Raw genomic sequence first — 21,886 nt, 5'->3', positions numbered from 1 at the left:
CTTTCAGCTTTTGGCAAAATGTTTAAAAAGGCTCCAGACCGCTTGCATTAAGTAGCTGATGTCTAGACATTCGTTCCCAAACACTTTCTCTAATGCATCCGTGTACATGGGAGATGAGCAGAGGAAGAAAGGAAACAGCCTGGCTGGCCTGAATCACTATTCTATTATACACATGCTCTCCATTCATATTAAAATCTAAACGTTTTTCTTTTCCAGCAGTGTTTGCAACCAAATCTGTTGCATTTGAGCTATAATAAAAGGGATTTTCCCTCCAAGATGGTAGTTTGTCTTTTACAAGGTATAGGAAGGTCATGCAGTTACTAATGCTGGACTTGGTCCTACGTGTTGGGAATTTATGTATTTTAAATATCCCCTGTCACTAATCTGTGAGCATACGTTAAAGCTAAAGCACTTTTTAATCTGTACAATGGAGTCAAATGCAAAAAATATTAAAAACTGCTAAATCTGCTTCAGTTTATGTTATCTTTGCCACTGTGATAAAGGTATGAAGGAATATCAAGGCAGTAATAAATACTTTTCCTTCTTCTTGTGATACTTTATTAATACACTGCGTCCAGAACATGTATCTACTCTAGAGTTAGGCAGCCACCAGAGGATGAGCACACTGCAGTCATTAACGGATGGTCAGCAACAATATTCAGGTAAGCTGTAGTGTTTAAGTGATGTTCAGTTGGTACTAAGTGGTACAAAGTTTGACAAAATATCTATTACACCACCCCGCCCTGATCCTTTGATACGATAAAAGCCACAATGAATCCATATTATTCAAGCCCAGTTCTGACCTGAGCATCTGAAGGTTACAGCGGAAATTGAGACTCATCACATCAGGCAACGTTTTTTAATCTTCTGATGTCAAATTGGTGAGCCCGTGTCAGCTGCATCCACCGTTTCCTGTTCTAAACTAACAGGAGTGGCACCCGGTGTGGTCTGCTGCTGCTGTCGACTTCAAAGTTATACATGTTGTGCATTCAGAGATGTTCCTCTGCATCTGGTTATTCGAGTTATTCCTGCCTTCCTATCAGCTGGAAGCATTCCTTCGACTCTCTTCTGACCTCTGACCTCAGCGAGGCCTTTTCGCCTAGAGAACTGCCGCTCACTGGATAGTTTTTGTTTTTGGAGCATTCTCTGTAAACCCTAGAGATGAGTGGGAAAATCCCAGTAGCTCAGCACTGTCTGAAATGTGATTGGTGGAGTAGACTTTTGTGTTGACAGTTGGACAGATGTCACTAACATAGCGATGTTATGCAGTGTTGTTTAGAACAATAAATGTGAGTATTTTGATTTGAATACAGTTTTGAATATTTGATTAGCCCTGAAAGTGTAATAGGTACATGTGTTGTTGCGCACGTACTGCGTGATATAGCAGCTTTGCTAATACTTTCTTTGCTCTGAAAGGTTCGACCGCAGCAGGTTGAGGATGAAGCAGACGGTGCCATGATGATAAACTCCTAATGATGTTAGTGATTAGATCAGGAAACCCTCACCGGAAAGAAATCCCTTAGCTATATATTGACCTGTTAAACTATTTTAACCTGCAAGTGTTAACAGAAAAAACATGCAGACTGGCAGGGCCATAAAAATATCTCGTAACCCCTGTGAGTTTACATAAATATTTTAGTTCCCCCTGGGTGTGTAAAGGTAGCGTCGGCTGTGAACTGCAGAAAGCTGGCCGGTCTTGTCAGAAGCTTCACAAACTGTTGTTACAACTTAGGAGGAGTGCAGTTTGTGGCAGCGTGGTCTCGATGTATTGTCTAACCCTCTGACAGAGTGATATGAAGTGCTCTTTTTATTGCATCGAAAGACATCAGGTGAACGAAGAGGGCAACCCCGCCTCAGTTGTTTTGCATGTGCGCCTTGAATAGGTGCCCTTACGTGACTCCAGATTTAAAAAAGCGCACTGCGCATTGCATATGATGTGAAAAAGGCGATGCCCCCATTTGCCACCTGCAGATGTTTGCTGTGTTCAGAAATGTTGTAGCCAGTAATACTGTTCCTGTTTTTGTTTTAGGAACAGAGTTGTTGACATCCATCGACTTAGAAGCAGCGTTTCTGCTCTTGCAGCATTTTGTTTGTTTGCTTGGAAACATACTGTGCACAGATCGCAGCTGCTGCTCTGCTCACAAATCTGGTATTCCCGCTCTGTTTTGCTCTTACACGAGACTCGGTGTTTGCAAACGTGCAGGATCCGATTCTTTATTTCAGAGGAGCATAGAAGGATGGAAATCAGTAGCGATAATGATAATGATAGGCACTTGAATGGCTTCTGTACTGTGTGGTTTTCATTCTTCTTATCGGATTTGCATTTGTGTCGCACGTGTGTGTCTGCCTCCCGGCCAGCATGTTGGCAAATCACATCATCTCATATTCCTCTTTCTGCCACCGTGCCAAGCACACAGAAGTTGGGCATGTTCATGAGAACATGGGCCCATCACGTGGACACATCCAGTGAATCCACGGAGTGCATGCGCTGCTGGGGGACCTATATGAAATAGGATTATCAGTAAACACACTCTGATTAAATCAGCTGGATAGCCTACAGACCCCGTTAAAGCTCACACACTATCAGCCTCATACCCTGAGAAGCTTTAATACAATTTTCCTTTCTGTAGTGTGAGGGATGAAGAATTACACAAGTACTGTTGACAAACTGCAGTTTAAAGGACTTGCAAGCCTTGGGTCAGAGTACTTCTATGTCCCACTGAAAACTTTTTATAAAACCAATTCACAATGCAGTGGCTTTCATTTTAAGAGGCGTCTCCATGGTTGCCGAGATCATAATGGATGTTGTACAGGAGGATGCTTTAACCGCAGCGCAGTCCTGAATATTCGCAATTCGAATCAAGCAGGTGCAAGGCAGCTCATTTTAGCTCACCGTCCTCAATTTTAAACTTTGTCAGTTATGTATTTTATCCCATAATATAACGTTATCGATTTTCGATTGAGGCGATTTTACAAGTTTGCTCGGCTAACGTAGCATGGTGGCGCATGAGATGAACCCTCTTGTTTGTAGTATTCCCAGAGTATTTTAATTTATTTAATAAAATATTGATATTTGTCCCTGTACCGATACAATATTGCCACATGAAATATCGTGATACTATGCTTTATTACTGTGTTTAACATACAGTACAACTCTGCACACAAATATCAGGAGAAAGAAAAGATCACATTAAGATCTCTTCGTGGTCCAGCTTACTTCTCCTGACATCTTTCATTTTCTAAATGCCCTCCTGACTCTCGTCTAAAACACAAATTTGACTGAGTTACAAACTGAACTCTAATCCTGATAAAACGCAGAGAAACACAGGCACTAACTATTGTAACCCCCGCATTGATTAAGCTGCATCTTAATTCCAGCTCAGTGGATGTGACAGTCAAACAGGCTTTTTCTATAAACTAGAATCCCAAAGTGTAATTATTAATTCTTTGTCTTTGGAAAATAATGCCAATCAAAGTCATAGTTTCATAATGACTGCGACTTGCAGTTTATTTTGGTCCAGAGAGTAATTACCCAGATCAGAGCCTGGGCAGCTGTGATTGAGCAAGTCGTGATTCATGGGAGAGCTTTAGCAGATTCTCATTTAATCTGGATGACTATAAAGCGCCACTTTAAGGTTTCAATTTTGCATTTATAGAGCGACTAAGTCTAACAGGCGGTTGATTTAAAGATGTGGCGATCAACAGCGTCAGCACAGACAACATGAATCATTTGAAAACATCCTTTTGACAAAGTCTGATTTGTGGCAGATGTGTTGGTCTCATCGGAGTCGAGGGTCACTCCTGTCGTGAGTAAGAAGAGTGAAAAATGTGGCACAAATCAGACCTTCTCACGTCTTTCATGCTGTGTCATGGTTTATTGTGAGTAACCTCTCTGTGTAATCATTCAGTCCCACTAAGATCAGCATTTGGTGTGGGAGTTTGTGCAAATGCTGCCAAGGCCTCTTGAAATCAAATCAAAACTATTAAGTAAATTGGCGTCGTCTTGTTCCTGGGTTTCTTTCTTCATGTTGGTATTACAAGTTGTTTTCCCAGCAAGAAGCATTTGTCTATCCTTTGGCATCCCCCGCAGTTTAAACACATATTTTGCCTCACTTGAGATGTATTTTTTAGACTCTTCCAGAATCAAAACACAGCTTGCTAGTTTTATGTGTTATGGTAGTTACTTGGGGGGTGGAGTTGTTAACCAAACACACAGACTGACTTTTGGTTTAACTGGAAGTCATGTTTGAAGAGAGTTCACAATGCAGGAAGTCATTAAATCACATAAGGGGGAAACCAGCTTCACCGCTTATGTGTAGTTTCTGGAATGCATTTGTGTTTTCCAGACTTTTTGTGCAGAAAGCTACACATGAAACCTTGGGGCACTGTATATGTTTGGACAGACGCATGTAGCTGTACAAACATGCACATTAAAGACAGAATCTGGCACCACAATGTGACACGACAAGGTGATTTTCTGCAGGGTTAAAGGGTCAGTGGTTTCTCACACTTCAAATCAACATTTTGTCTCCAAGATACTTGAAATAATAAAAGTGGTCTTAAAATTGTGTTTTTTGTACAGAAAGAAATAAAACGTTTGACTTCGTGGTGGCTTTCTGTGTGCCAGGAGGTTTTATACACGGTTTTGCATTTTTTTTAATACACTGCAGTTGAAATAGCCATACATGTTTTTTTTTCCTCAACTTGAAAACATTTTTTAAGCCAGGATAAACCACTTAACAACTTCCATAGGATTTAAAGGCTAGTCTTCACTGTTTACATCCTGTTGAGGGGACTCGCATCGAAACCTAAGAGCCTGTTCCACAAGACTGTCGACGCAGTCGGTCTTCCGATGTTTATCCGTCTATAATTCTGGATCGTAGCTAGCCAAAGAAATCGACGCCTCTGACGTCGGCAAGACTAATTCTTGTGTTAAAAATAGAAATTTAAGCTACAAGTGCGTGTTTGTCGTCTACACGCAATGTGGGAATTATCTGGTGTCGCGGGGCTCCGTGCCTTCGATAAACAGCCCAACTGGTTCAACCAAGTGGTGGCCAAAAGACAGGAAGGGAGAGAAAAGAGTTGGGAAATCTTTGTGTGCACACCCACCAGTCATCTTGTTGTGGTTGCACTCCTCTTCTTCACCTTTATCCATCTTTTTCCTCACTGTACTCTCTCCTCCAGCCTCCTATATTGGCAGTGTGCAGAGTGGATATGAATCAGTGACAGCGCAGCAGCAGCAACACTGACTGAGTTTCAGTATGCTGCCTAAGTCTGTTTTTGCTCTGGTTCTAGTTAAAAGATGGGAATGTAGCATGACTGGAAGGATGATCGATGACTAAACATACAGGGGCAATGACTGATGGGCGGATGTTTGTAGTGGAGGGGGAATATAGAGGAAGAAAGATGGTCCAAAGGGATGGAGTGCACCCAGAGGAAGAAAGACAAAAAAAAATGGAGACAGATTAATGGCAGCACATACAGACACATAACCGTGTATAAAAACCCACTGTGGTAAAATTTCCCAGAAAAGTATCTTAAAGACACAGAGGACAGCTTCCTTAGGCTGACAAATGATACAGTCTCACAATCATCCTGTTCAAACTGGAATAGAAGGTGTTTGTGTTTGCACGTCTCGCTCTTACATCTGGGGTCCACTTGAGCAGCTGGTTCAGATTTGGCCCAACTTTCTCTGCCTTGGTTTTAATTGTACACACTTGGCTTTATGAACAGTAGTTTTCTTTTGCGTCAGATTATTAGTTTATACTTTGATAGGCTGTTTGTCCTTCCTGTTTACTCTCATGTCTTACTCAGCCCTCACGCTCTTCCTCCACCCACAATCCTGCTGTCCCTCACACCAAATGTGTCAAAATTTTAGACCACCGATACAAATTTCCGGTGCCTTTAGTAAATAGCACAATTCACATAGTTAAGATTTTTTTTTTCCTTCTTCTTACTCTTCAATCTCAGCTACAGTCTGTTGAGACATGCATATCTGACCATTTCTATCAGGTTGTTGATGCTGGCTTGCCGTGTGTTTGGCGCCCCACCAGCCCCAATCCTCGCTGAATCCGTACACCCCTGCAGTGCTGAAACCACAAGTGTGATTGACAAGCCAGTCTTGAGGGACATGAAAAGAAACCGGAACACCTTTTGCTCTTTCTTGGACACTGATGGATTCCCTAGTCATGTTTCCCATCTTTACATTCTTCAGCCTGCATCCGTGCCTGAAATCCCTGAGGAATTCCTCAGGGATTTCCAAATGAAAATATTCCCATCTGCCATGTCAGCAGTCCCACAGTTTCTTGGATTCATAAATCCCACTCCTACAAAGTCACATAAGCATGCACTCTTTCACGAACAGAGTGGTTCTTTCCATTTGTTCAGTGGTTTGCCCACCGCGTACAAGGGTCAAGAAAAAAAATCACAACAGCTGAACCACATTCATCAAATTATAATGGCAATTGATCTTAAAGCAGGCAGGAAGGAAGGAAGACGGTGTCATAGATTGCTTTGGTATGAGGGTGTAGGGATATGGTGGGTATGTGTGTGTGTGCATATGTCACATAGACAGATGTAGCTACCTGAACAGGGTGGTTCTGTCAGAGAGATCTGGCCTGGAGAGCAGGAAGATTAAGGTTCAGCTCGATATGAAACAAGCGTAACCAGAAGTTTCATGGTGACGGCAACTTGCAGTCTACTTTGTACTAGAGTGTAGAAAACCAGATTAGAGTAAAAGCTTCACTTTGACTGCAGCCAAGCACCGTTTTCTCCCACAGTTTCTGAAACCACATCACATAAAAACTAGCTTTGTTAAGTTAAAGTGTTCGATAATTACTGCTGACAATTTTTGAGGTCTAACTCGGGCCAGTCATATAATTAAATTTCATAAATGTTATGTCACCCTACTGCAGTCAAAATGCTCGCATCACAACAAGTCAGCTACATGGGAGCAGATAAGCGATGATCTTAGCTGATCTGTTCATTGTAAAATATTAAGCTCTGAACTGGAAGCATCAGCTGCGTCAGAAGTCCATGTGTATTTACTACCTCATTACCAACATGTTAACATTTGATTTGTAAAATATAATTCATAAATCTTTCTAGCACTGAGCTTTATAGGTGAAACCACAACACTTCACTTGCATACTCACGCTGTCTGGCCCAGATTTGTTTCTCTTGCTGTCTCAATGAGCGAGGCTCTTGCGTAAGACCACCCCGAGCGTTAATGTAAACCTGTCTCTTCATTCTGTCTCACCCAGTGGACTTTCCCTCCACTTCATATCCTGCTGCACTTCAGCAATCGACGATTTAATAATGCAGTCGTGTGAGGTGTTGTAATCTTGTTTTCTCGACCGCCGTCGTAGTCTTGGATAAGGACAATGCTTTGGTAGTCCGGTATTAGCAACAACAACAACAACAACAAAAATCTGGCCTTGTGGTTTTGCTGTTGCTTCATTTGGAGATAATGGCTATAATTTGGAGTGAAAGAAAAACACTGGCCATTTGGAATTACAGTGACAGAATTTGTTCAACAGTGTTCATTAGATGCATAAATGTTTACCCCAAACTAAATTTGTCTGGTCTGTGAGCTCACTTTGTCTGTGGTGCGCCTTCAGCGGATTCCATTCCCATCTTTACGTCGCACATACACACACGCGATTGTTTGTGTGCATGTGAGAGAGTTATTTAACAGCTTGTTGACTGGTCATTGGGAATTTGGAGAGTATGGCTGATTCAAGTTTCCGAGTGGGTAACCGTGGGTGCTTTCTCACATGTTAGCGCATGATAACGGATCCTCTGCCGCTTGTTTTAGGTGAGGGTGCAGGACCATCCAGTGGTAAATTTTCTACACATACCCTGTACCAGCTCTATTTTAATATGGGCTTATTTGGATATTGCGTGTGAAGGTTTGGACAGGTTAACCTGATCTATGTTTTAAGATTTACAGTCTCACATGCAGCTCCTTGCAGCGCACGTGTGAAACCAACTCATGACTTTGTCAAGACTGAGGTCATCAGTGTTTGCTGACAGGCTCCAGTGATGTAAGAAATAATAATCTCTGTAGGTAAACAAAACTCTGACAAGTCATTTCACAGTCAATTCAGCTTGAAAGCTGAAGGTCGATCAGATATAGCCAAACAATAAATGCTGATGTGCTTGGAATAGCAGCAGCAGCTACTCAAACTGCAGCAGACGAATGAGAACTCTGTCATTCAGTTACTTTTGCCATAAATAAACTTCTAATCTGTGCATGTTCTGTGAGCCCAATCGCACTTTATAATTACAGTATGCTGAAAGACATCCCAGCACAAATTGGTTTAAAAGCATAATATTTCCTGGACTGGTAGCCAATGTGTCACAGAGTTCATGTAGGGGAAGCCTGACTCCTGAGCGTGACCCCCTTCCATTTAACTGAACTGCTTTTGTTTTGTTTTTTTAGCACTATTGGCTCAGACCAAGAAGGTCCTGAGTTTGAATCCACCATCTGTTCAAGGCCTTTCAGTTTGCATGTTTGCTTTTTCTCTGTTGGTTCTCGAGCTTTCTCCCACAGTCCAAAGACATGCAGTGCGGTTCCGTTAATTGGTGATTCTAAATTGCCCTTAAGCAAATTAAGGGATGGTTGTTTGTCTCTCTGTGTTAGCCCTGCAACTGACTGGCGACCTGTCCAGAGTGAACCCCGCCTTTCACCCTATGCCAACTGGGATGGGCTCCAGCCCTGGATAAGAACTGGATAAGCAGAAGAAAATGGATGATTTTGTTTTTTAGGAATAATTAAAAATGCAAGCAGGTGGAGTAGAGTAACAACACGAAGATAACAGCATAACTTTAAAATGTTTTCTCTTCCAAAATATCTTTATGCATGACACTAGGATACAGTAACCTACCACAGGAGTCCTGTATATCCAGTCAGAGTACATCAATGTACTGTAGCTAAAGCAAGGAAACTAAAACCCGACCTGGCGGTATTTTTTTGGAAAAGATCGACTTGAGTGAGATGAACATTGTCAGATGATCATTGCCGAGCTTCTTGGGGTGTTTGGCAGTGACAGACCGTTCTTAAATGGATAAAAGTGTAAATCTGTGGTTGTTTCCTCTTTGGCACATCTGACTTTTGTGTCAGCAGCAGCCTTATTCCGCTGATGTTCGGCCAGAGCTGCCAAAGATAACAGTGGGAAAGCAGTTTCTTGTGCAGAGCTGAGTTATTTCCTCTTTTGCACAACTGTTTCAAAGAGGCATCTCCTCTCTCTCACACATGGTCTCAATAAAATGCACACACGTGCATGCAGAGCCATAAATAAACACCTTAGCTTAGAGCATAAATGTGTTTCTGTAAGTGTGGGAAGCAAGATGTGATCAGATATTCCCACAAGTTATCACACTGCTTTACCTGACAGTGCTTTACCTGGTGATCAAGTGGGGAAAAACCTAAACATTGTGCTTGAAGGAATTCATGTACAAGTGAGCTTTTCTGGCAAAAGTGTGCTGGAGCTCGTTGATTCAGGCCCAAGACTGATACTGTATGTCTCACTGTGTGTTGTGATGATGTCACTCTACTAGCCAATAGATACAGAGTGCATAAGTGCAAACAAAAATATCAGCTAAGACCAAAATATTTTGAATGCTGAGTTCAGTTGCAATTGCCACACCCAGATCTGATTACTGCCAGACCTCTTCAATCAAGAAATCGCTCAAGCAGAACCTGTCTGACAAAGTGACTTGGCTAAAAGATCTTAAAAAGCAACAGATCATGCCATGATCAAAATAAACTGAACAACTGATGAGCCTTTGACAGCCTGTAAAGTGTTATAAAGCCATTTCTAAGGCTTTGGGACTTCAGTGAACCACAGCGAGAGCCATTATCCACAAATTGAGAAAATATGGATCAGCATTGAACCTTCCCTGGAGTGACCGGTCTACCAAAATTAGTCCAAGAGCACGTTGACGACTCACACAGGAGGTCACAAAAGAACCCAAAACAAGATCTAAAGTACTGCAGACCTCACTTGTCTCAGTTAAGGTTAGAGCTCATGATTGAACAATAAGAAAGAGATGGCATCCATGGGAGAGCTCCAAGGAGAAAACCACTGCTGACCAAAAACAGGACAAAGTTTCGTCTCACATTTGCCAAAAACAGTCTTGATGATAAAGACTTTTGGAGAAAAATTCTGTGAACTGACGAGACAAAAGCTGAACTTTTTGAAAGGGTTGAGTTCTGTTACATCTGGTGTAAAACTAACAGAGTATTTCATAAAAAGAGCATCGTACCAACAGTCAGACATGGTGGTGGTAGTGTGACGGTCTGGGGCTGTTGTGCTACTTCAGGACCTGACGACTTGCCATAATTGATGGAACCATGAAAGCTGCTCTCTGCCAGAAAATCCTGTCTGACCATCCGTTTGTCCCGTAATGCTAAAGCTCACTTGGCTTATGCAGCAAGACAACGATCGTTAAAAAATGGCTTAAGAAACAAAGAAACAAAAAAACCAAAGGTTTTGGAGTGGCCAGGTCAGACTGGACTGGAATTCTATCCAACATCCTTTGGCATGACCTTAAGCAGGCCTTTTGTGCTATGCGTGGCTTATCCATACATACCTACAAGCATGTGTGTGTGCATTTCTGGGGTGGAACAAAAAGCAAGCCTTATCAATGCCAAACATTCATTAAGAATGGAATTATCTGTTGCCCTGTGGAACAAAAACAGACTCTTTGTGTCTAACAAAGCCCAAGGAAGGAATGCACACTTAGCTTACCTGTAAGCCTCTCTGTATCCGTCAGTTAATATCTGTATTGTTTCTTCTACCGTTGAATATAAATATTATACAACCCAGATTAGCACAGTTAGGGCTGACTTTTTTTCTTTGTTACATAATAGTTTCTACATCCTGTGTATTTGATAACACAAACATCAAGCATTTTTTACATTTGCATTAACTTGCATTTACAGGAGTGGAGGCTTTTTCCACCATCTTAATGTACTCCATCTGTTTTGATTTACAGTAAAGTTCTAAATGTCAATGTCCACTTTCATTCTGATTTAGTTTCTTTTTTTGGACTTCAGCTCCAGGCAAGTGGGGGATGTGATACAGATCCTGGTTAGTCACTGGTTAGTCATCACAGCAGCATGATATCAGTTGATGCTGTAACTGTGCAGTGAAAATATGTTTTACAGTAGAAAAACTGGGGTTTCACAATTCATTAGTGTGTTTAGGCAACAGAAAGCTGTATTAGACAGGTAGGTTTAATGTTGTAGCTGAGCAGTAAGGCTAATGCAGGTGCCTGGTTTCAAGTCCTCCCCAGGCCATTTCATGGGTTTCATTCAAGTCGCTCTCTATTAGCAATAATGACTACACCCTAGAGCAGGGCGATATGACCAAAAATATTTATCACGATATACATTTAAAAATTTGCTATAACGATATAACTGACAATATAATTGACACCAGACAAAATACTTTACAACTCCACAACTTTATTAGTGCAAAAAAACCCCATCAATGTATTTTCACTTAAACAAGCAGCTGTTTTTTATGTGCATTAAAGTCATATAAAAATTTAACAGTGCAAATTCCTCGCTGACAGTTTAACCAAAAGGCATTTCAGTGGAAACTGGCATACATATCCTCAGCATAACCATGTATAATATGCACAAAACTTAAAAAGAGGTTATACACACACAATACGGTAATATTATGTTTAAGCGCAGTACGTATCACTCCGCCTACGATAGCCGTAATGCTCCGACAATCCATCAAGCGGTGCGGCTTCGTACCTCAGCAAAGTCGTACTGAAACATTTGACAGATTTTCGAGCGCCGTGCACATAAAATCGTTTCGAGGTCAGTAAACACAACCAGAGTTCATACATAAGGCACACGGGATTATAAGGGGCTCTGTCGACTTTCAGAAAAATCAAAGGATTGATTTTAAGTGCGCCGTATTTTCCAAACAATACGGTAATACCGGCCCGCTAGCATGCGCTACCAAAAATAGTGCTTTGTTGTGTATCTGACGGACGAAAGCTAAACCAGTTCCACACCACTGAAGCTGCAGCATTTTTACAAACCAGTTTTGGTTCATCCGTTTCATTTTACGAAGCTTACTGGAAAAACGACTTAAACCTGTTGGTTAAATCTTTGACTTTAGTTAAAAAGAAAAAGGCTGCTTTTTTTGTTTCCTTTATGGGAGATTTTGATTTAGTGAGTTAATAACCTGTTAAATTATGTGACCCCATCTTTATATTTTATTTTCACTATGTATGAAAGTTGCTAATATGTAAGAAATATCTGTTCTCTGAATCTGTAATATATTGTGCATTTTGTTTGTATGTTTATATTACTAATAAAAAAATAAAATAAAAAAAGTTTCATTTTATGATCCGCTTTCGCTCTTCTCATTCTGCGTCGCCGCAATGTGCGTATGTAAACAAAGGCACTGCGCATGCGCTTTTTACCCATATTCTATCGCGATATTTCATTTTCCTATCGTTGCCCAAAATTACACCGGTATTACCGTGAACGGTATGATATAGCCCAGCCCTACTACACCCTGTGCTATCCTGTCAAAAAAGTCCTAAAGAAATATTGTGACTGGTATATGTATACAAGGCATTCAATATATAGAGGCACATTTGAAAGAGAGACGGCTCTATACGGACACTGTTCCTCTGTAGGAATGGCAGTCCAACTGAACTGTGTGTGTTTTTTTGCAGTGACTAATGGAGAGCCATGTTATGCACTGAATACTGTTTTTTGTGTCTGTCTGAGAAAAGAGGCTTTCCGAGACGTCCTTACATTTATCACACTTTGCCTGCATTCATTCCCTCCCGGACAAATGCACAGATGTAAATATTTAGCTGTGGCCTTAACAAAAGACGCTGCAGGTCATTGCTGTCTGTTGCACGTTCTTCTCTAAAGAGGATAGCCAATATCTGTCTGCTCCTGTATTATCTTCAAGTGTGACTCCATTTCTGCTGTCTGCTACTTCCTCTGTCATCCCTCACTGTGAACTGGCTCTGGGTGGGATGGATGCAAAGAGCACAGAAGCAAAAGGAGCCCTGGGAACAAAGTGCTTTTAAACCACAGGGGTCTTCTTCCTCCTCTGCATTTCTCATGTAAGCTGCATCCGTGTGCGTGTCGCCCGCTGCTAACACCCTGCTGCGAGGTCAGCGAAGGTTAAAGAGTTTAGAGATTTGGATAAATGTGCAGTCCTGCTATTATACTGTCCTTTTAGGCTTCCTGCTGATTTCGGTCTGTGTTTGGAGAGCTCTGCTGTGTCTTTTTATGTTTTAACTTTTTGTTTTGTAGAGCAGTAGCATCATAGTTTTTCCGACTCCAATACCGCACTTCCTAGACTGTGCTGTATCTAAATTTCTTGGGAAGCTCTCGTGTATTCCTCTAACCCCATAATGTGAGAAGAATCTGTAGTTTAACATGTCCTGTCATGCAGGGGATTTCCACATAAGATAAAAGACACATTAACAGAATGTAGGGCAGGTAGAGGACAAGGCTAAAAGTGCATGCAAATAAATGTTTATTTCGTTTTTCCAGTGACTGGATATGGAAAAGAAAGACCAATTTAAATTATTGGACAAATCCAAACGTGATAGAAAGTCTGTCATGTGATATTACTGGAAAGTGAAACTGTGAGTTCAGATTCTTCTGGGTGTTAACAAAGTATGATCAGACTTTTTCTTCAGGCCCAGGGCACACCTCTCCTACACTTGGACAAAGGGCACATGGGTGTGCGTGTGACCGGGAAGTGTGTCGGATTTAAATTTGGTTGGGTTGCGTGTGTGTGTGCGCTGTGTGCAAATGCATTTCCATATATGTGTCATACCTAGATTGCATGTCATCAGCTTTGTGTTGTATTGTTTCTTCCTCTTCTTTTCTTCCTGTCTGCCAAAAATACAGGAATAACTGACTACCAAATCTAGACCACTTTTACTGATAAAGGCTCGGGCTCTCAGATATAGATTAACCCTAGTCACGGATGATGAACTTTTTTAAGTGGAGGTTTTCATTCATCTTTTTCAGTCTAGGACTAGCCTTATTCTCTCTCTTTGGGAAACCTGCTGGAAGAGTTAGGGTGAAGGTGCAGAAGGTTTGGCACCACTTTTGTGCACAGTGTGGATGCATATTATGATCAGCAGGCTCAAGGGAGACTTTCTTTCCTGCATCTCTTTAAATATGAAATGTAGTTTCGTAGAGCAGATCACGGTGTGTACTCTTTCTAGCTTTCGGCTTTGAGATTTTCTGGAAACAGTGGAAACCATTAGTGTCACTTGATGACGATGATGATGTAATTCAGGCTGCATTTTTCAGCAGAATGGCTTCCTGTGGAACTCCGTTTTCTGTTTCTTACCCGCTCTCCTCTTCTGTTGGCAAGAAAGGCAACAAAAGAAACGGAAAAAAAAAAAGAACAATTGCACTTTTCAAGCAAAATCTGTTCCAGCTGGCACGAGTCTTGGATACAAGACATTAGAGAAAAATGATTTTTGTCTGCTTCACACTCGGTACAAGAGGTTTTCCAGCACACTTCCTGCCGGCCTTTAGCTGGAATGTACTCTGGAATGAGATAATGACGTTTCCACATCCCAGACAGCTTCGGCAGAAACATTTAGAAATGCAGTGTGTTTATAGTGTGAGGTGTACAGAATGATGGCTTATGAATAATCATAACAACGATACATTATATTTGGTTGAATGCTTTTTGGGGAATTGTTTTTATTGATGTTAGCACAGAGGTGGTCTGACAGCTGGTGGGAAACAGGGAAACTTCTCTTCTCTCCTTGAGTGAATTTGTGGAAGTCTTTATGTTGCGTTATACAGCTACTGCATGACTGCGAGAGGAACTGTTCTTCTCCATTAACAACTATTCCTCCCAATAATTCAAAGGCATAATCCAAAAGATGAATGATATACTGGTGAGACAGATGGTGAAAATCACACTAAATGAATAATAAAAGCTGCAATGTTAATGTTTCCTGTTTTAAAGGAAAGTGTGAGATTTTTTTGAAACACTACTTGTGCCACAGGCTCTTAACTCTTTTTACTATGAGCCCTGGGGTTGGCCTTGTATTGTAGCTGTAATGTCATGTTCTGTCTTAATAACCCTGCTCTTTGTTTATTCCAGTGTATTTATAATTTGTGATTTGCTCGTGTAATTTAGACGGCTGTGACACCATAGGTGCAGTGGGTTATTTTCTGTGTTAGCCATTTTTTCGCACTTCAACTTTTCTGACTTCTTTTTTTTTTTTTTTCTTACTAGTTTTGCATTTGGCTTGGGTCAGTGTAACTGGACCCTACAGAGGTTGCACAGGTAGTCCAAATCCTCCAGGACAGCACATCAATATGATGCCAGATGTTTTGCTGTATTTAAGCATGGAGGAGATTCCAGGTGACAGGCATTTACTGGACAGGTCCACAGAAGGTCCTTCTATCAGCCGGACCGCTATGTGCTTTGGACTTATCTCAGTTCCCTCGCTGATGTAGTGAGTCCTGGGTTCCTCCTGGTGTACAACAATGCCCAGCCTAATGTTGCATCAGTATCCAGTTCCTGGAGGATGAGGTAAATTGATACCATTGACTGGCCCCCACGCTTGCCTGAACTAAATCCAATAGCACACCTCTGGGACATTATTTGTTGGTCCATCAAGTTCCACCTCAGAGTCTCTGTGAGTCAGTGATGGCCTGGTCCGGATGTGGAAGGAGATCCCCCAGGACACCATACGTCTCATTAGGAGCATGCCCTGACATTCTCAGGCATGCATACAAGTACGTGGGGGCTATAAAAACCCTGAGTACTATTTTGAGTTTCAACAAAATGGATTACCTACTGCATCATTTATTCACTTTGATTTTTGGGGTGTCTGAATAGCCAACTATGGACTGATAATTTTCATTTCCATCAAACGACGTGGCATCCTTTCCACTCCTAACACATTACCCAGCCCACATCAGTATAGATATCCAGAATGATTCTTTGCCAATAGGTTTGATGTGTTTTGCCTTTAGTTGTCTCGAGCACTGTAAAAAATCTTCTGCAGTTATGATATGATCATTATTTAAGAAGGTGATTTGTTCACTGCACAGACATGAGAGAGGTATCAGTCTTTTCGTCTACCTCTCAGCAAGAGACCACTAAAGCATATTTCCAAATGTTGAACTCTTCCAAAATTTAAAATTAACATTAACAAAATGTATCCAAATGTTCGCTACCGCTGTTTTATGAGTGTTGCTTGAAATCATTTGTAATCCAGTTAAACTGAGGCTCAAGGCTACCCGCGAGGCTCGTCCTTTTTGTCTGCATCCTGTTTGGTCTCTTTGTCCGAACAGCCATCGGACCAGTCAAATGTTTTTTCAGGGAATGAGTGTGATGTTTGTTGTGTGTTGGGAGTGAGGGAGGGTTTTGGGAAGCACTGAAGGCATCTTTGTTCTCTGCACATAAGATAGTAGTGTTTGGCTTGGCTGGTTATTGGTGTGAAAAGACAGCCTGTTTAGGAAAATGTGTGAGGATCATTGACTGGAGGCTCTTTTAATGGACTCTGAACACGTGTTTGAGCAATTAGTGGCACAGAGCCTTGAATCGTGTTGTATTTTGTTGAATGTTGGACTGTATGGATCTTTAAACACTTTCTGCCATGAAACTGCAGATTTTGAGATTTATAAATATATAATTACACAGATTGTAAATGCATTTCAGGTTTATCTTTTTATGTATGCTCACGCAGACACACACACACAAAAAAAATAAACACACTGTCTTCGGCTTTGTGCCATCAGCAAACACGGGAGTGTTGCAGACAGGAAGCAGACAGATGGACAGACGCAAGCGTACGCAAATGAAACAAAGAGAGTAAGGAGACTGTGATTTGGGGGATCAGTAATCGACAAAAATTATAATTATTATCTCGGAATATTTATAAACAATACTGTTACTGAACAGTGAATATAAGATGTTTGTGCGATGGGATTGAAATTGATTTTTTAATTAGCTGAATGTGGTCTAGCATGGAAGAACAAAGAGATGACGGCTGGGGCTGCTGTTGCTGTCTCCACCCAAAAACCACCTGCTCCTGATCTCAATGATTTCCATTAGTGTGGACGATTTAAAAAAAACCCTACATCATTTCCTCCTCAAACAAAGTGACCTCGTTTTATATTTCCTTGCGTTTTTACAGCTATACCTTGCAGTTCATTAGTATAAAAGAAATGTAACATTAACTGGGAAATGATCTTGAAAGCTGTTATTCAGCAGAAAAAAAAATAAAAAAATTTTCCACGAACACGTACGACTTGAATAACAGAGCTCAGCTCACTGTGATGGGTGTGTTTGTATTGAGCAGGACTGACCACAGCTTAAAGCTCCTGTGGGATCCGCGTGCTACTCAAGGGCACTTTGCCTGTCACAGCGGGCGCTGCAGATGCATCACAAGCCACACTACAGCCACGAGCTCACCGCTGTAATGCACCGCCTCATCAGTGACAAAGATCGTATCAGCGGGTTGATATGTTTCATCAGGAGGAGAGGAGTCAGTGTAAGAGCACACGTCGATGAATAATGTGCTTTTTAGAAAAGGAAGAAGCTGAAAGGAGTGATGGAGGAGTGGTGGCGGGGGGCGCGCACGGACAGACACATTAGACAAAGAGGAAATTGGTCAGTAAAAAAAAAAGAAAAAGGGGAGAGTAATGCTGATGCCTGTTGCCATGGTGATGTGGGTCAATGACTGGTTGCCATGGTGATCGCTACTTGGAATTCTGGGAAGGGATATTTTGGCGTGTGCGTGTGGATGAGGGGAGACGTTTATTCAATATAACTGAGAATGTGCAGCATGCGTCTGTGTGTACGGACGGGCACCTTTATAACAGCAAGTGTGGTAACGTGTGCTGCAGTAAGTCAGGCGCAGTGCTGCTCAAAATTCAAAATAAAGAAAGAATATCAAGATAACGGTGCAGCCTGTAACCTGTCATTACTTTGTGTAAGGATGATTTAGTCTCTAAGGTCTGCATATTTGAGACTTTGTGATCAAAGGTCAGAGGTCACTGTGACCTCACTCAAAGATGTACTTGGTATTTATGACCAGTGTTGGTCAACTTACTTGAAAATATTAATTAGTTACTAATTACTGATTACTTCCCAAGAAAGTAATCGCATTACTTTACTGATCACTTACACAACCTGAATACATTCTAAAGCAATAGACAATTCAATTTTTTCTGCATAATCCATCAGATGAAATTTGAATGAAAAAGACTCTTTCTAAAAAAATGTTTTATTAGTTTTCATCACTAACTTTATGCACTTTGCATCAAGCAAGAATTAAATTATATGCAACAGTCTTTGACTTGAAGAAATTTGTTCAAAATTTAAACCTTTTTTCTGCGTATTCCAGCGTATAAAATAAAATAATTTTTTGTGTTTACACTCACTCTTTCAAATAGATGCAAGTAAAACACAGCAAAAAAGGAATAAAATCAAAGACTCCTGTCGCTCTTAAATCTATTGTCAACTGTTTAGGAGGAGTGGGGCCGGTGGTCGTACTTGCTCCCACACTCCATATTATCCATTGTTGTTCTACACATTTCTGTTACTACCACAGCGTCGCACGCTCGTACGTCATTGTCATGAGACACTGACAAACAAAATCACAGTTTAGTAACGCAGCGTGCTTATGGGAAAGTAACAGTAAGCTAATTTTTTTTTTTTGCAATAGTAATGCCTTACTTGCAGCATTTTATATATATATATATATATATATATATATATATATATATATATATATATATATATATATATATATATATATATATATATATATATATATATATATATATGTATATATATATATATATATATATATATATATATATATATATATATATATATATACATACATATATATATATATATGTATATGTATATATATATATATATGTATATGTATATATATATATGTATATATATATATATGTATATATATATGTATATATTTGAAAAAGTGACTGATCAAATTCAATCAAAGTTAGATTTATATGCAAATAAATCCATTAATGCACTCGACATAAATCTGGACAAAAACAGCCAAGCTTTAAAATTTCAGAATTTCATATCAGAAACGTTGGTACAGGCATGCCTCCATTCAGTCATTCTACTTTTTTTATTCTTATTTTTTGTGTGTGTGTGGCAAAAAAATGTTCTTTTAGATTGTTGTTTCAGATATCAGTAAGCTTTTCTTCACACAGCAGTAAAAGCCCGATAATGTATTCATCCTCATTGTTGGCAGAAACGACCTGCATGTTAATGGAAGTAAATTTGGCAGATTGTAGGTTTTATGCCTAATTTGAGCCTTCTGATGAAACCCTGTTGTTAATGGGTTTCTGGGTCAATGTGTGTCTTCTGTTTTTGTATCTTTGTTTGCATGTGTCTTTGTGTGTCTGTCCAGGTGCGTAATCAACTCCTCATTCATTTGGTGAGTCACACTTTTCTGTATGTATCAGTGAGGGGTGGGAGTGCACTCTCCACATGAAATAGTGAATATGTAGTGAAAACAGGAGTATGCCATTCAGTCCCCACAGCTGCCTGGCTTGATGAGTCATCTGGTAAACAATAAAAAATGTGATACAACAAACTGTTATAAGAACAGCATGCTCGTTCAGTGAGAAAAATGCTCGCTATGCATGCATTTACAACCCTGCTCACAGTAAAGTTCATGTTCTGATGTAAAGCAAATTTAATTGAAATTCAAAATGAGATTGGTTACTTGGTTTCAACATTAAAACAGTGTTGCCTTCATACTATTTTCTACTAAATTAAGGCATTTAATTAAGGTATTTTAGCTCTTAGGTCTGGGCTTGCCTACTATCAGCAGACGTGATTCCTTTACTTCTGTCCTCCAGGTCCTTGAAGTGATGCTGATGTGAATGCGATGCTGTGTGACAAGCTGAGTCTGGAAGACATGAGGGAAAGCTCAGGGCATTGAAGTGTGTGTGTGTGTGTGTGTGTGTGTGTGTGTGTGTGTGTGTGTGGGGCATGAGAAGAGATGTGAGATGACGTAGCGTGCAGGCTGCATGCTACAGTACACCAACAGCATGGGGAACAAGAATAGACTCAGCACACTCGTAGGTTGTAGTTGAGGCTGATGGATGTGCACATGGTGGTAGTGCACGTGAGCCCCCCCCCCCCCCCCCTTCACTAGTGATGTCAGCCCATGTACACCCTGCTAAAACTGGCAGTGCATATAAGCCCATCCCCCCTCTAAATGGCCTGCATTATTGTTGGAGCTACTTTGGGGTGTTTTTGCTACTTTGTCTGTTTACACAAACTGAACACGCACATTGGAAACAAATATATATATATATATATATATATATATATATATATAATTTATTTATTCTTTTAAAAAAAATTATTATACATTACATTTCATCAGTCTGTTCTTCCTGTCATAAACATGCAGACATCCACCATTGCAGGATTACCCATAATCGTCCATGGAAGTCTGTCTTACTTGATTCCACTACAATCCCTTGTGGTAAAGGGAAAAATAAGGACAAACCTACATTAACACACACACATGCTTGCTCTCTGTCTCTTGCATACACACATAATTAGCTTGTTAATGCTGTTTATTTACTTAACCTTCACAGAGCTGACAACTTTCTCAGTGAACTGATTTTCAGCGCGTCACCATTATAACCCTACAGGCATGTGTATCGATGCAGAAAACATCCATGCCAAATGCATGCTGCAAAAACCTCTACATGCATCAAACCTGTAACATAAAACAACGGTCCCGCCACACACAAGTGATGTTGTGCTGAACTCGAAAGCTTTGATCAATAGCATATCGACTGCTGCCGCTGTATTATATGTCATCTGAGTCACCCTTGAATCAAATGCCAGTCAATGTTTATTAGGCGCACGCCACCAGAGACACAACACCCTTGTAATGAGCTTATCCTCTAAACTGAACAGCTGCTTGACATTGGTGGTGTTCAGTACAGAGTGACTTAATTGAGAAGATGATACTGTTGGATAAACACACAGCTTGGAAGACAAAAAAGCAGAAATTGAACCATTCCTGAGCACATGCAACAAATTACAAAGTCAGCTTAATGAACGATCTGTGCTAACACCTTTTTTTCATCGCTCTCTCTGTGAAACGATAAATACCTGCCATCTTGCAGACCACACACATGCACACATGCTCTGTCAGTGTGATGTTGTGGTAGAGAAAAATTCAGTCTGTCTAAACAGAATGGGTCATGGGTGAGAGAAAAAGAAATGGGCAAGTGGAAGACAGATGCAAGTCAACTTTCAGGACCAGCATATTCCCAGAAAGTAATCCTGGGATTGCTTTTTTTCTGGATCAGCTGCTAACTGACTAAACTGTCTCGTCCTGTCCCTCCCACTGCGTTTCATCCCTTGTACAACACACATGAGCAAGCCTAAACCTTAATCACATTAACTAGCTGGGCAGCTGCTGGTGCTTTTTTCCCTCTTCTGTGACGTATAAAACCAGCTGCAGGGTGTAAAAGGGTTGAAGGAGCGGGTGGGGTTGAGATTATATGATGAGGTCATCATCTCCTGTGATTTATGGTTTCAGCACGTGATGGGTGGGACGCTGGCTTCTGCGCAAATGCTCCTGATGATCTTTGAAGACTGAACATGGGAAAATGAGATTAAAAGTATTAATTGAAAAATATTATCCTATGAATCTGGGCCAATACCATGTAATTCTAAAATGCTGGTACCAAATATAAGCTCCTCTGTATTGTTGCTGCCTCTTTTATCACCTCACCTCTTTCATACTTAAGTGCGGGCCGATATGTGATCTTACATTGATTTAGTTTGGCTTTTTTCATTGATTTTACAGCTCAGCAGTG

The 21,886-nt window shown here is 40.7% G+C and overlaps 1 protein-coding gene across 3 annotated transcripts in view; it reads left to right on the top strand.

The window, feature by feature from the left end:
- LOC101487998 (arf-GAP with coiled-coil, ANK repeat and PH domain-containing protein 3) overlaps positions 1-21,886 on the top strand; it is a 58,788-nt gene that overhangs the window by 5,411 nt on the left and 31,491 nt on the right. The window lies entirely within an intron of this gene.

This window comes from Maylandia zebra, linkage group LG5, assembly GCF_041146795.1.
Source record: "Maylandia zebra isolate NMK-2024a linkage group LG5, Mzebra_GT3a, whole genome shotgun sequence".
Taxonomy (NCBI): domain Eukaryota; kingdom Metazoa; phylum Chordata; class Actinopteri; order Cichliformes; family Cichlidae; genus Maylandia; species Maylandia zebra.
This window is presented reverse-complemented; position numbering and strand designations above follow the sequence as displayed.